The sequence below is a fragment of the Lissotriton helveticus genome, chromosome 5_1, assembly GCF_964261635.1.
Source record: "Lissotriton helveticus chromosome 5_1, aLisHel1.1, whole genome shotgun sequence".
NCBI classification, from domain to species: Eukaryota; Metazoa; Chordata; class Amphibia; order Caudata; family Salamandridae; genus Lissotriton; species Lissotriton helveticus.
In genome coordinates, this window is record NC_136065.1 from 1,754,350,255 (window position 1) to 1,754,361,891 (window position 11,637).

Below are 11,637 nucleotides of genomic sequence, written 5' to 3' on the forward strand. Positions count from 1 at the left end.
CTGAAGTGTTATCTAATCCGCAGCCTTCCGTTGCGGACGACGTCATCATCATTTTAGTGTCAACACCGAGAGATGATCAGCAAGTAGCTACCAGGCATTATTTCACAGCTCGGCCCCAATCCTCGAGGCGAGTGTGTGTGAATGGAACACGAGTCAACGTAAAGCCTTTTTTGAATGCAAACTGATTATGGGGGAATGTCTGTGAATCCGTGATGTCGTCCTAAATGTAACGCGCGCTGACGTGCCACGTCTCCGGGCATCTTAGAGCCAAGTTATACCATGCAGCTGCAGGTTTCCCCCCGAGGTCTGCGCGTCTCCCAGAAGGCATTTCCCACATTCGCCGCTCGGTCGTGTCTCTTCATGGCCGAGTGTGTTGCGTTGTTTGTTGCGATCATTTTAGTTTACCCGAGCGCTCATTGTCTTGTGCGAGATTCGCTGTGACAGTTTCGAGTCGGTTTAAGAAACTGGGTTGGCAGCTCCGAGCATTGGGCGCTCCCCGGCCGCGCTGCGGGCTCCAAGGGGCCTTGTCACTCAGAATTACCATCCACTGGCATGCAGTGACGCGTAACTCACACGGTAACTGATGACCATGGAAATCACACTGATGCACAGGGCGTTTTTGATATTGTGCAGAGTCCCTAAAGCCAGGGATACAGTAATCCTAAATACTGCTTGAATACATAGAAATGCAAATTCAACAAGTGGCCTCCTACTGATAATTAGTGTAGCACACAATTCAAATTACTTTTTTTTTTTATTTTTTTTAAACAAAAAAAGACGTTTTATTGCATGAAATCAGCCCTCTGAGAGAAGCCTCCTTTCAGGGGAGCGTGAAAGAAAAAACATATATTTGCACAAGATGCAAGAAGTGCCTGGGAACAGGCATCCTCAACCCTTTAGCACCGCGTCTGGACTTTATTGTTGGGGCAGGCTCTAGGATGAATGTCTTGCAGCCATTTCATTGCCTGTCAGCTGATTGAATGCCAGAAGCACTGGGAGCCCATATTGGATTCTGGCAGTGTACAAATATTTGATATGAACATTCGGCGTGAAGGTGTGCTTTGGTTGTTTTTTCCTAGTTGTCAGAAGGGTGTTTAGCAGGGAAAGCAGGGAGGGCAATTCAGGGGAGATAGGCAGAGGATGGGACGGAGCTCAGCCTTTCCTGGAAGCACATAGACCTGGTCACGGTTACAGAAGAACCCTCTGGTGACGCGGGTAGTGTTGCACCCGGTACCTGGCGTCAGCCGAATTGAGGGAGGTGCGCAACACTGGATGCAAGTGTCAAAAAAGCGCATTCCTTATGAAGAGAATTTAGTACTCCCCTTTGCCAATAGCTACCTGAAACTAAGTCCCATAGAAATTGGCTTGGCTTGCCAGGAGAGGCTGAGCTGACGGAAGGCACTTGGGAACAGTGAAATGTTTTGTTGGGTTATTCAAGGCTTGGTGAAGAAATCGGATGACTCGGACGTGACCTTCCCGTCTTTGGTCTCCACTGTCTTGACCAGGACAGTGCGCTTTGTCCTGGAGCTCTCCAGCGGGGCAGCATTCACAGCATAGGCTCCACTCGAGAATGTATTGCCATATCCCGATCCAAAGCCGCTGCCGCCATATCCACCACCACTGCTGTATCCACTACTGTACCCGCTGCCGCCGTACCCGCTCCCGCCGTACCCACTGCTCACTGAGTATCCGGAAGTCTTCGTCTGGATGCTCATGTTCTGCATACCCGATTCCAACCTGTTCTCCTCTCCTTCCAGCAGCTTCCTGTAGGTGGCGATCTCAATGTCCAGGGCAAGCTTAACGTTCATCAGCTCCTGGTACTCGCGGAGTTGGCGCGCCATGTCCTGCTTGGCCTTATTCAGGGCTGCCTCCAGCTCGCCCAGTTTAGACCTGGCATCTTTGACAGCAAGTTCTCCACGTTCCTCAGCCTCAGCGATGGCAGCCTCCAGGTTGGCACGCTGATTTTTAAGGGCATCAATTTCAGACTGCAGCCTGTTGATCACGCGGTTCATCTCTGCGATCTCATTCTTGGTATTGCGTAAGTCATCGCCATATCTGCCTGCGGAGGTCTGCAGCTCCTGATACTTAATTTGGTACAAGCTTTCAGCGTCAGCCCGGCTCTTGTTGGCAATCTCCTCATACTGCGCCTTGACGTCGGCGATGATGCTGTCCAGGTCTAGTTTGCGGTTGTTGTCCATGGAGAGGACGACGGAGGTGTCTGAGATCTGGCTCTGGAGTTCATTCAGCTCCTCCGCATAGAGCTGTCGCAAGAAGTTGATTTCATCGGTCAGGCCTTCAAGTCGGGATTCCAGCTGCACCTTGTTCATGTAGGCCTCATCGACATCCTTTTTGATGAGAACAAATTCATTCTCCATCTCTGTCCTTTTGTTAATTTCATCTTCAGCTGGAGGCTCCAGCCTCCAGCTCTCTCCTCTCCGTTACTTGTCGCTCGCCCTCCTCGCCTCGTCCAGCCCGCACCATGTCCGTCCGCCGCACCCGGGTGTACAAGACCAGCTCGTCGGGCGTCCGGCCCGCAGCCAACTTCAGCAGCTTCTCGTACAGCGCCGGGGGCCCGGCCATCTCCCGGGCCAGCAGCTCCCCCTTCTCCCTGGGCTCCAGCTACGGGGGCGGCCAGTTCAGCCATGGCTACCGGACGGGCTACAGCTTGGGCAGCAGCGGCGGGGGCATCACGGCCGTCAGCGTCAACCAGAGCCTGCTGGCCCCCCTCAACCTCGATATCGACCCCCAGATCCAGCAGGTGCGGACCCAGGAGAAGGAGCAGATCAAGACCCTCAACAACAAGTTCGCCTCCTTCATCGACAAGGTGAGGTTCTTGGAACAGCAGAACAAGATGCTGGAGACTAAGTGGAACCTCCTCCAGAACCAGAAGACAACCCGCAGCAACATGGACAGCATGTTCGAGGCCTACATCAACAACCTGCGGCGGCAGCTCGATAACCTGGGCCAAGAGAAGCACGAGCTGGAGGCAGAGCTGGGGAACATGCAGGGCATGGTGGAGGACTTCAAGAACAAGTATGAAGATGAAATTAACACACAATTCAAATTACAAATGTGATAGAGCGCCATGTTATTCTGAAAAATTGTAGGGGTGCATTATAATCATGGGTAGTTGGCACCCGCATATTTAGAGGACCGTATTAATGTGTGATTATTAGAAATGTAGTGATTAATCAATGTGTGTTACGATGTTTAGGAGTTTCATATCATTTTGCAGACTAATGTAGTGTTTAACCGAGAAGATGCCTTATATAATGCAATTTATAACGTTTCACGTTGAAATAGTGCACTAGGATTAAACGTGCCCCATGTTAAAGGTTGCACGTATAGGTTGCTTATTTTTGAGACATAGAGTAGAGTAATGCTTTAAAATGAAAAGTATGTAATGCTTATGATGTAGAGTTAGAAATGCATTTAAATGTACAAAGGCCTGGTAATGTGAAACACCAGTAGAGGCCTAACTGTGATTTTTTTGCTTGACTGCATATCGTAGGTCTGAAATGTAATTTTCCTTGGGAAGGCTCAGTTTCTAAGGCTAAGTTTGAATTGTAGATTAGTGCGTGTGCAAGGTTACTTCTCACAAGCTTTCTGTTGCAGGTGCAAGGACACATGCCTCGTTAGGTAGAATAACTTTGTTTTAGGACTTAGGATGGTAGAGTCGAGAATCGTGGGAGGGAGAAGAATGAGGAATGATACATTTGGCGGAGAAGGTGTCTGGGACCCAAGGACACACCAGCGGGTTTTGGATGAAGCTGAAGTTTCAACTGAAAAATGCAGGAGAGAAGACCTGCCTAAAGGGGTGTGTTTAGGGCGTGTTATTGATTTGGGGATTTTGTATTAGGGACAGTACCCCGAGGGTGGTGAGCAGTCTTAGGGCAGCCTTTGAGCAGATGGGAATATTGTTATTTTATTATCTATCGTCTAGTTTAAATAACGCCTCCTAAAAGTAATTTAAACATATATTCCATAGAAGTGAATAATAGAAAATCTACACAAAATAAGACAATATTTTTAAACTATATTTTGTACACTATATTTATGTCATAAAATATTTCTGTGGATAATATTCTCACATGCAGCCCTCCCTCAGAGAGAGCGAAGTGACGCTTCCTTGACCACTAAACATTTTTGACTGGTGCTCCAAATATCGTCCTTGCTCTAAACACATTGTATAACCATATTTCGATAAGAGGATTCTGGAGGTGGCAAGAATAACAAGAACTTTTGTGCACATTTGCTGTGAGGCATGTGGTAGTGATGTCATCTGTTGTTTTTTGTGCTGCTGTCTTTTTTGTGCGGTGTTGATTTTGTTTTGTTGTGATGTGCTGGGTTATATTTTAATTGTGGTGTTACATTGCTTTGTGTGTGTTATAGGGTTATATTCAGTTGTTTACTTCAGATAAGTCAACAAATTGAGCTATCTTCAACCGGCCCCCGGCCATCCGGCATCACGGGTGGTGTAGCATCGTGCTACAAATAAATACAGACACTTCTTGGTATCTTACTGGAGCTTTATTATCTACATCCAGTATCTTCCCTGTCCCTACTCTAACTAACCTAGTTCCTGTCCCCGGCTCCTCCCGTTCCTGCTCCTCCCTTCAACTCCACCCCCCAACCACTAGACTACATCACACAATCCTACATCTCCCCCTTTCTTAACAAAATGAGCTTAATTTCCACAGTGTTCGCAATTCTTCAATCCACCACACGGGTCGGTGGACAGCCTGTTCTTCAAGCCTCAGTAGTGTCGAATCAGTGGTGGGCTTGGCTTTGGTCAATCTTTCCGTTGTCTTAATCAGGGCATACTTGACTACGTTGCGTGTGAACTGTTTATTTTCACATTCCGCAGTCATCATGTTTCCTTCTTGTGGTGTAACTGCTGTTGGCTCAGATGCTCGATCTCTTTCATGAGTGGATAATGTTCTGGTTCTCTTCCGAGCACCCGCATCTACTTTTACTTCCTTTTGTCTTGTCCGGTCGAGGGCAACACTGCCCTCCAGTTCAGGGTCATGTATACCAGACAGTACGGTACTATCTGAAGAGATTGTCTTGGTTTGGTTCGGTAACTCATTCGCGGCCTCGGGTTGTCTTGTTGTGCAGGTTGCCATCTTGTCCAGGGGTGCGATCTGTCCCACTTGATGCTCCCTCCTCGTCAGACTTTGAATGACACCTTGAGGGTGAAGAACTCCTTGGGGTTGTCCTTTGACTGGTTGACTCGGAGTACTCCTCGTCACTTTGTCTCTCCCGTTGTCTTTTCACTGGTCTGCCTTCCCTCTCTCTCCTTTTCGTTTTGTTTGTTTTCCGAGTTTTATCTGTCCAGGCATCTTGACATTCTGCCTTCAGAGCTAGGTCTTTTGATCTGTCTCTTGCCGTGACGTGCATTCCAATTTCAGCCTTCCTAATGATTTCTTCCAACGACCAATGCTCGTGCAGGATCTTGCGCTGTGTGTCGGGGTTGGCGCAGCCTTCAATTATCCGGAGTCGAACCGCGTCCTCATTCGTAAAGGTGTTGAAGTGGCAGCCTTGTACCAGGTTTTGCAACCGAATGATGAAGGTTGGGAATGGTTCACCTGGTTCCTGCCGAGCTGTGTTGAAAACGATGCGATCATGATCCACATCTGCTTGTGCGGAGAGATGGGCACATAGCTTCTCTTGGAGTCTTTCATAGATTTCTGTGTCTTCTTTGGAAAATGTTCTGATTGGGCATCGGCCCTCAGGACCCACCAGATGGAGGAGTAGCATTAGACATTTTCTCTCTCTTTGTTCACCATTGGCGTCCAGGAAGTCACCCAATGTTGCCAGCCATTGGTTCCGTTTGAGACACAGACTCAAAGTGTCAGTCTGCACCCCTGGGGGTGGTACTTTAAGGCAGGGGTTGAATAATTGTGCTACTTCTTCCCCCGCCATGAGAGGAGGATTCTGATCAATTATATTCACAGGGCACCGGCTGTTCACTCGGCTCCTCGTCTTCTTAGCTGATCTTCTTGAGTCGAGGCCTTCGGTCTGGTCATTTGCTGGGACGTTGATAATCTTTGCAACCATCACAGTATGTGCCAGAGAATAAAGCTTAGGTTTCTTGCGTTCCGAGATGTCCACCACTCAGCTGCACGGTGCTAGACACAGGGCTCCTTCTCTTTCGAGTCGCATGCTAGTGGCAGGTGGTTACCGACTCTTCCGCGGTGATGCTGGGCACATTTGACATCTTTGTTCGTTCGAGCGATTCCTTTACACTAGTGCAAGTCCTCCAGTCACTTCAGTGTATGTTGTGCTTGTTCCTGGGACTGTCCTTCGCAGTCTTGCCCTCTGCTGAATCTCATGCGATTCTGTCCAGCAACTCTTCTCCCTTTTACGCTCTTCGGTGTGTGTTGACCATCACCTTTACCTGTTGCTTGCGTTTGCTTATGCTTGTTTGCTTCTTCTCTCCAGTGCTTGTTTATGTTTCCTTATTACGCCTCTTGCGTCTGCTTGGGCTTGTTTCTTTTCCTCACTTGCGTTGGCCAGTGTTTGTTGTATCGCTTTTGTAGGTGCTCGTGCTTGTTTGCTGTTTCTTCCTTGCACTGACTCGTGCTTGTTCGTTTGTCTTTTCAGCGCTTTATTATTCTTCACTTGCATTCGCCAATGTTTGTTTGCATGTGTGAGGGAGAAGAATGAGGAATGATACATTTGGCGGAGAAGGTGTCTGGGACCCAAGGACACACCAGCGGGTTTTGGATGAAGCTGAAGTTTCAACTGAAAAATGCAGGAGAGAAGACCTGCCTAAAGGGGTGTGTTTAGGGCGTGTTATTGATTTGGGGATTTTGTATTAGGGACAGTACCCCGAGGGTGGTGAGCAGTCTTAGGGCAGCCTTTGAGCAGATGGGAATATTGTTATTTTATTATCTATCGTCTAGTTTAAATAACGCCTCCTAAAAGTAATTTAAACATATATTCCATAGAAGTGAATAATAGAAAATCTACACAAAATAAGACAATATTTTTAAACTATATTTTGTACACTATATTTATGTCATAAAATATTTCTGTGGATAATATTCTCACATGCAGCCCTCCCTCAGAGAGAGCGAAGTGACGCTTCCTTGACCACTAAACATTTTTGACTGGTGCTCCAAATATCGTCCTTGCTCTAAACACATTGTATAACCATATTTCGATAAGAGGATTCTGGAGGTGGCAAGAATAACAAGAACTTTTGTGCACATTTGCTGTGAGGCATGTGGTAGTGATGTCATCTGTTGTTTTTTGTGCTGCTGTCTTTTTTGTGCGGTGTTGATTTTGTTTTGTTGTGATGTGCTGGGTTATATTTTAATTGTGGTGTTACATTGCTTTGTGTGTGTTATAGGGTTATATTCAGTTGTTTACTTCAGATAAGTCAACAAATTGAGCTATCTTCAACCGGCCCCCGGCCATCCGGCATCACGGGTGGTGTAGCATCGTGCTACAAATAAATACAGACACTTCTTGGTATCTTACTGGAGCTTTATTATCTACATCCAGTATCTTCCCTGTCCCTACTCTAACTAACCTAGTTCCTGTCCCCGGCTCCTCCCGTTCCTGCTCCTCCCTTCAACTCCACCCCCCAACCACTAGACTACATCACACAATCCTACATCTCCCCCTTTCTTAACAAAATGAGCTTAATTTCCACAGTGTTCGCAATTCTTCAATCCACCACACGGGTCGGTGGACAGCCTGTTCTTCAAGCCTCAGTAGTGTCGAATCAGTGGTGGGCTTGGCTTTGGTCAATCTTTCCGTTGTCTTAATCAGGGCATACTTGACTACGTTGCGTGTGAACTGTTTATTTTCACATTCCGCAGTCATCATGTTTCCTTCTTGTGGTGTAACTGCTGTTGGCTCAGATGCTCGATCTCTTTCATGAGTGGATAATGTTCTGGTTCTCTTCCGAGCACCCGCATCTACTTTTACTTCCTTTTGTCTTGTCCGGTCGAGGGCAACACTGCCCTCCAGTTCAGGGTCATGTATACCAGACAGTACGGTACTATCTGAAGAGATTGTCTTGGTTTGGTTCGGTAACTCATTCGCGGCCTCGGGTTGTCTTGTTGTGCAGGTTGCCATCTTGTCCAGGGGTGCGATCTGTCCCACTTGATGCTCCCTCCTCGTCAGACTTTGAATGACACCTTGAGGGTGAAGAACTCCTTGGGGTTGTCCTTTGACTGGTTGACTCGGAGTACTCCTCGTCACTTTGTCTCTCCCGTTGTCTTTTCACTGGTCTGCCTTCCCTCTCTCTCCTTTTCGTTTTGTTTGTTTTCCGAGTTTTATCTGTCCAGGCATCTTGACATTCTGCCTTCAGAGCTAGGTCTTTTGATCTGTCTCTTGCCGTGACGTGCATTCCAATTTCAGCCTTCCTAATGATTTCTTCCAACGACCAATGCTCGTGCAGGATCTTGCGCTGTGTGTCGGGGTTGGCGCAGCCTTCAATTATCCGGAGTCGAACCGCGTCCTCATTCGTAAAGGTGTTGAAGTGGCAGCCTTGTACCAGGTTTTGCAACCGAATGATGAAGGTTGGGAATGGTTCACCTGGTTCCTGCCGAGCTGTGTTGAAAACGATGCGATCATGATCCACATCTGCTTGTGCGGAGAGATGGGCACATAGCTTCTCTTGGAGTCTTTCATAGATTTCTGTGTCTTCTTTGGAAAATGTTCTGATTGGGCATCGGCCCTCAGGACCCACCAGATGGAGGAGTAGCATTAGACATTTTCTCTCTCTTTGTTCACCATTGGCGTCCAGGAAGTCACCCAATGTTGCCAGCCATTGGTTCCGTTTGAGACACAGACTCAAAGTGTCAGTCTGCACCCCTGGGGGTGGTACTTTAAGGCAGGGGTTGAATAATTGTGCTACTTCTTCCCCCGCCATGAGAGGAGGATTCTGATCAATTATATTCACAGGGCACCGGCTGTTCACTCGGCTCCTCGTCTTCTTAGCTGATCTTCTTGAGTCGAGGCCTTCGGTCTGGTCATTTGCTGGGACGTTGATAATCTTTGCAACCATCACAGTATGTGCCAGAGAATAAAGCTTAGGTTTCTTGCGTTCCGAGATGTCCACCACTCAGCTGCACGGTGCTAGACACAGGGCTCCTTCTCTTTCGAGTCGCATGCTAGTGGCAGGTGGTTACCGACTCTTCCGCGGTGATGCTGGGCACATTTGACATCTTTGTTCGTTCGAGCGATTCCTTTACACTAGTGCAAGTCCTCCAGTCACTTCAGTGTATGTTGTGCTTGTTCCTGGGACTGTCCTTCGCAGTCTTGCCCTCTGCTGAATCTCATGCGATTCTGTCCAGCAACTCTTCTCCCTTTTACGCTCTTCGGTGTGTGTTGACCATCACCTTTACCTGTTGCTTGCGTTTGCTTATGCTTGTTTGCTTCTTCTCTCCAGTGCTTGTTTATGTTTCCTTATTACGCCTCTTGCGTCTGCTTGGGCTTGTTTCTTTTCCTCACTTGCGTTGGCCAGTGTTTGTTGTATCGCTTTTGTAGGTGCTCGTGCTTGTTTGCTGTTTCTTCCTTGCACTGACTCGTGCTTGTTCGTTTGTCTTTTCAGCGCTTTATTATTCTTCACTTGCATTCGCCAATGCTTGTTTGCATGTGTTAATGCTTGTTTGTTACAGTCACCAATGCTTACTTCATCACAGTTGCCAATGCTTGTTTCCACCTCTGCCTGCCTGACCTCAAAATGGCTGCTCTGGATTCTTGACAGGGTTTGGGACAAAACCTGCCTGACTCCAAGATGGCCGCCCGAACATCTCACTCTCCACGAGATTTGGGATACATTCAGTCTCCTGCTCACCGAGTCACACCAGACACTCACCGGGAGCTTCTTCCGCGGCCAGCAGGTCCTTTCCAGCGCAGGCCACGATCTTTGGCCACTTTCCACCCTTCAGGTAGGCCAGGGATGGACTCCCGATTTCTTCCGTGTGCCCACGTGCCGTCTCTCACGCATCGGGGGTGAGCCCCGATGTCGGCAGGATCGGCGCTTTTCTTCCGGCGCCTCCTCAGGGTCTCTCGCTTCTCTGGACACCCCTCACTCCTCAGGGCGCCTCAAGAGGGCTGGGGTGGGCTCCCAGTTTCCTCTTTGACTTGCTTTGCTCGGTCCCACGTCTACTCGGCGACACGGTGCCAAAACTCACGCATCGGGCGTGAGATTTCCGATGACCGCCGGACTTCTTTGGGGCAGCTTTCTTCACCCAGGGCAGTGGTCCTACACTTCTTGGGGACACTGGACAGAGTCGGAGTGGGCTCCCGACCTCTGTTTTCTCCGCACACGCTGGATTACACGCTTCTGGCGGGGTCACGTTTCGGCGCGAACTGCTCTTTCTCCTCGAGCGTTCCAGCGCTTGCTGCTGCACCTCTCTCGAGCGTTTCGGCGCTCGTTGCTGCGGCTCCCTCTTCACTCCCTTGCCACTACTGGAGGGACAGGGTCACCTGCTGCTAGGCTATGTCCTTAGGCGGCAGCTCCACACGGCAGCGTTTTCTTCCTTTTGGCGCTGCACGGGACAGGGCACTCTTGTGGGGTTCTGTGGGCTGTGTTCATGCCCATCCCACCCTCGTCGCCAGTTGTAGCATCGTGCTACAAATAAATACAGACACTTCTTGGTATCTTACTGGAGCTTTATTATCCACATCCAGTATCTTCCCTGTCCCTACTCTAACTAACCTAGTTCCTGTCCCCGGCTCCTCCCGTTCCTGCTCCTCCCTTCAACTCCATCCCCCAACCACTAGACTACATCACACAATCCTACAGGTGGCGTGTGCGTCAGATGGCTGGGAGCCATCCGATTTACGCACACGTGAAATTTTCCCGCACTGCAGAAACATTTCACTTGCATTTATAGTGTTAGGGGTGTGTGAAATGTGTGAAATTTGTATTTGTATATTACACCAAATTTCAGTTAATCTGAACATCATTATATGAATTGCAAAACCGTTATTGGGTACTATATTTTAGTGCAAAATTGTGAGGACCCATTTTGTGCTAAAACATAGTGCCAAAAATTGCAAGCTCTGCAAACAGCAGCTCCTCTCGTTCTGACCATGGTCATTGCTCCTGTGCACTTGTGCTAAATTGCGGTACAAAAGGGGGTGGTGATGGACGGAGCATCTGAACCAATCAAACACTCACACCCAGTCAACAGATCTGGGTTTAATCCATCACCGTTCTTTAGCCCACTCTGCCACCCCAGTTCAGACATGGCCATATGCAAATCAGTGATGGATTAAACCCAGATCTGTTGACTGGGTGTTAGTGTTTGATTGGTTCAGATGCTCCGTCCATCACCACCCCCTTTTGTACCAAATTGTAACCCTGGGCATCAAACTCCACTCTGCCGGTGGAGTTTTCAGAGTTTTGCCGACTCCGCGCTTTGTTGGGAACGTGAAGTTCAGGCAAAAACTCCAACTCTGCGGCAGAGCAGAGTTAGCCCCTGCCACCCATGCCCAAAGAGTAGGAAATAAACACTTACCTGCTTTGGCGTATCCTGGCAAGCTCTCAACGTGGTCTCTTCCCCTCCTCGCCATTCTCACTGGTCACAAACCCTTGTTTGTACGTCTTTGGGAGGACTGCACATGTGCGTGCATGCGCGTATGTCCTCCCAAGTCATACAACATATG

At 48.6% G+C, this 11,637-nt stretch overlaps 1 pseudogene; it reads right to left on the reverse strand.

The window, feature by feature from the left end:
* Nucleotides 1-817: 817 nt before the first annotated feature.
* On the reverse strand, nucleotides 818-2,420 carry LOC144752803 (keratin, type II cytoskeletal 8 pseudogene; annotated as a pseudogene).
* Nucleotides 2,421-11,637: the final 9,217 nt, after the last annotated feature.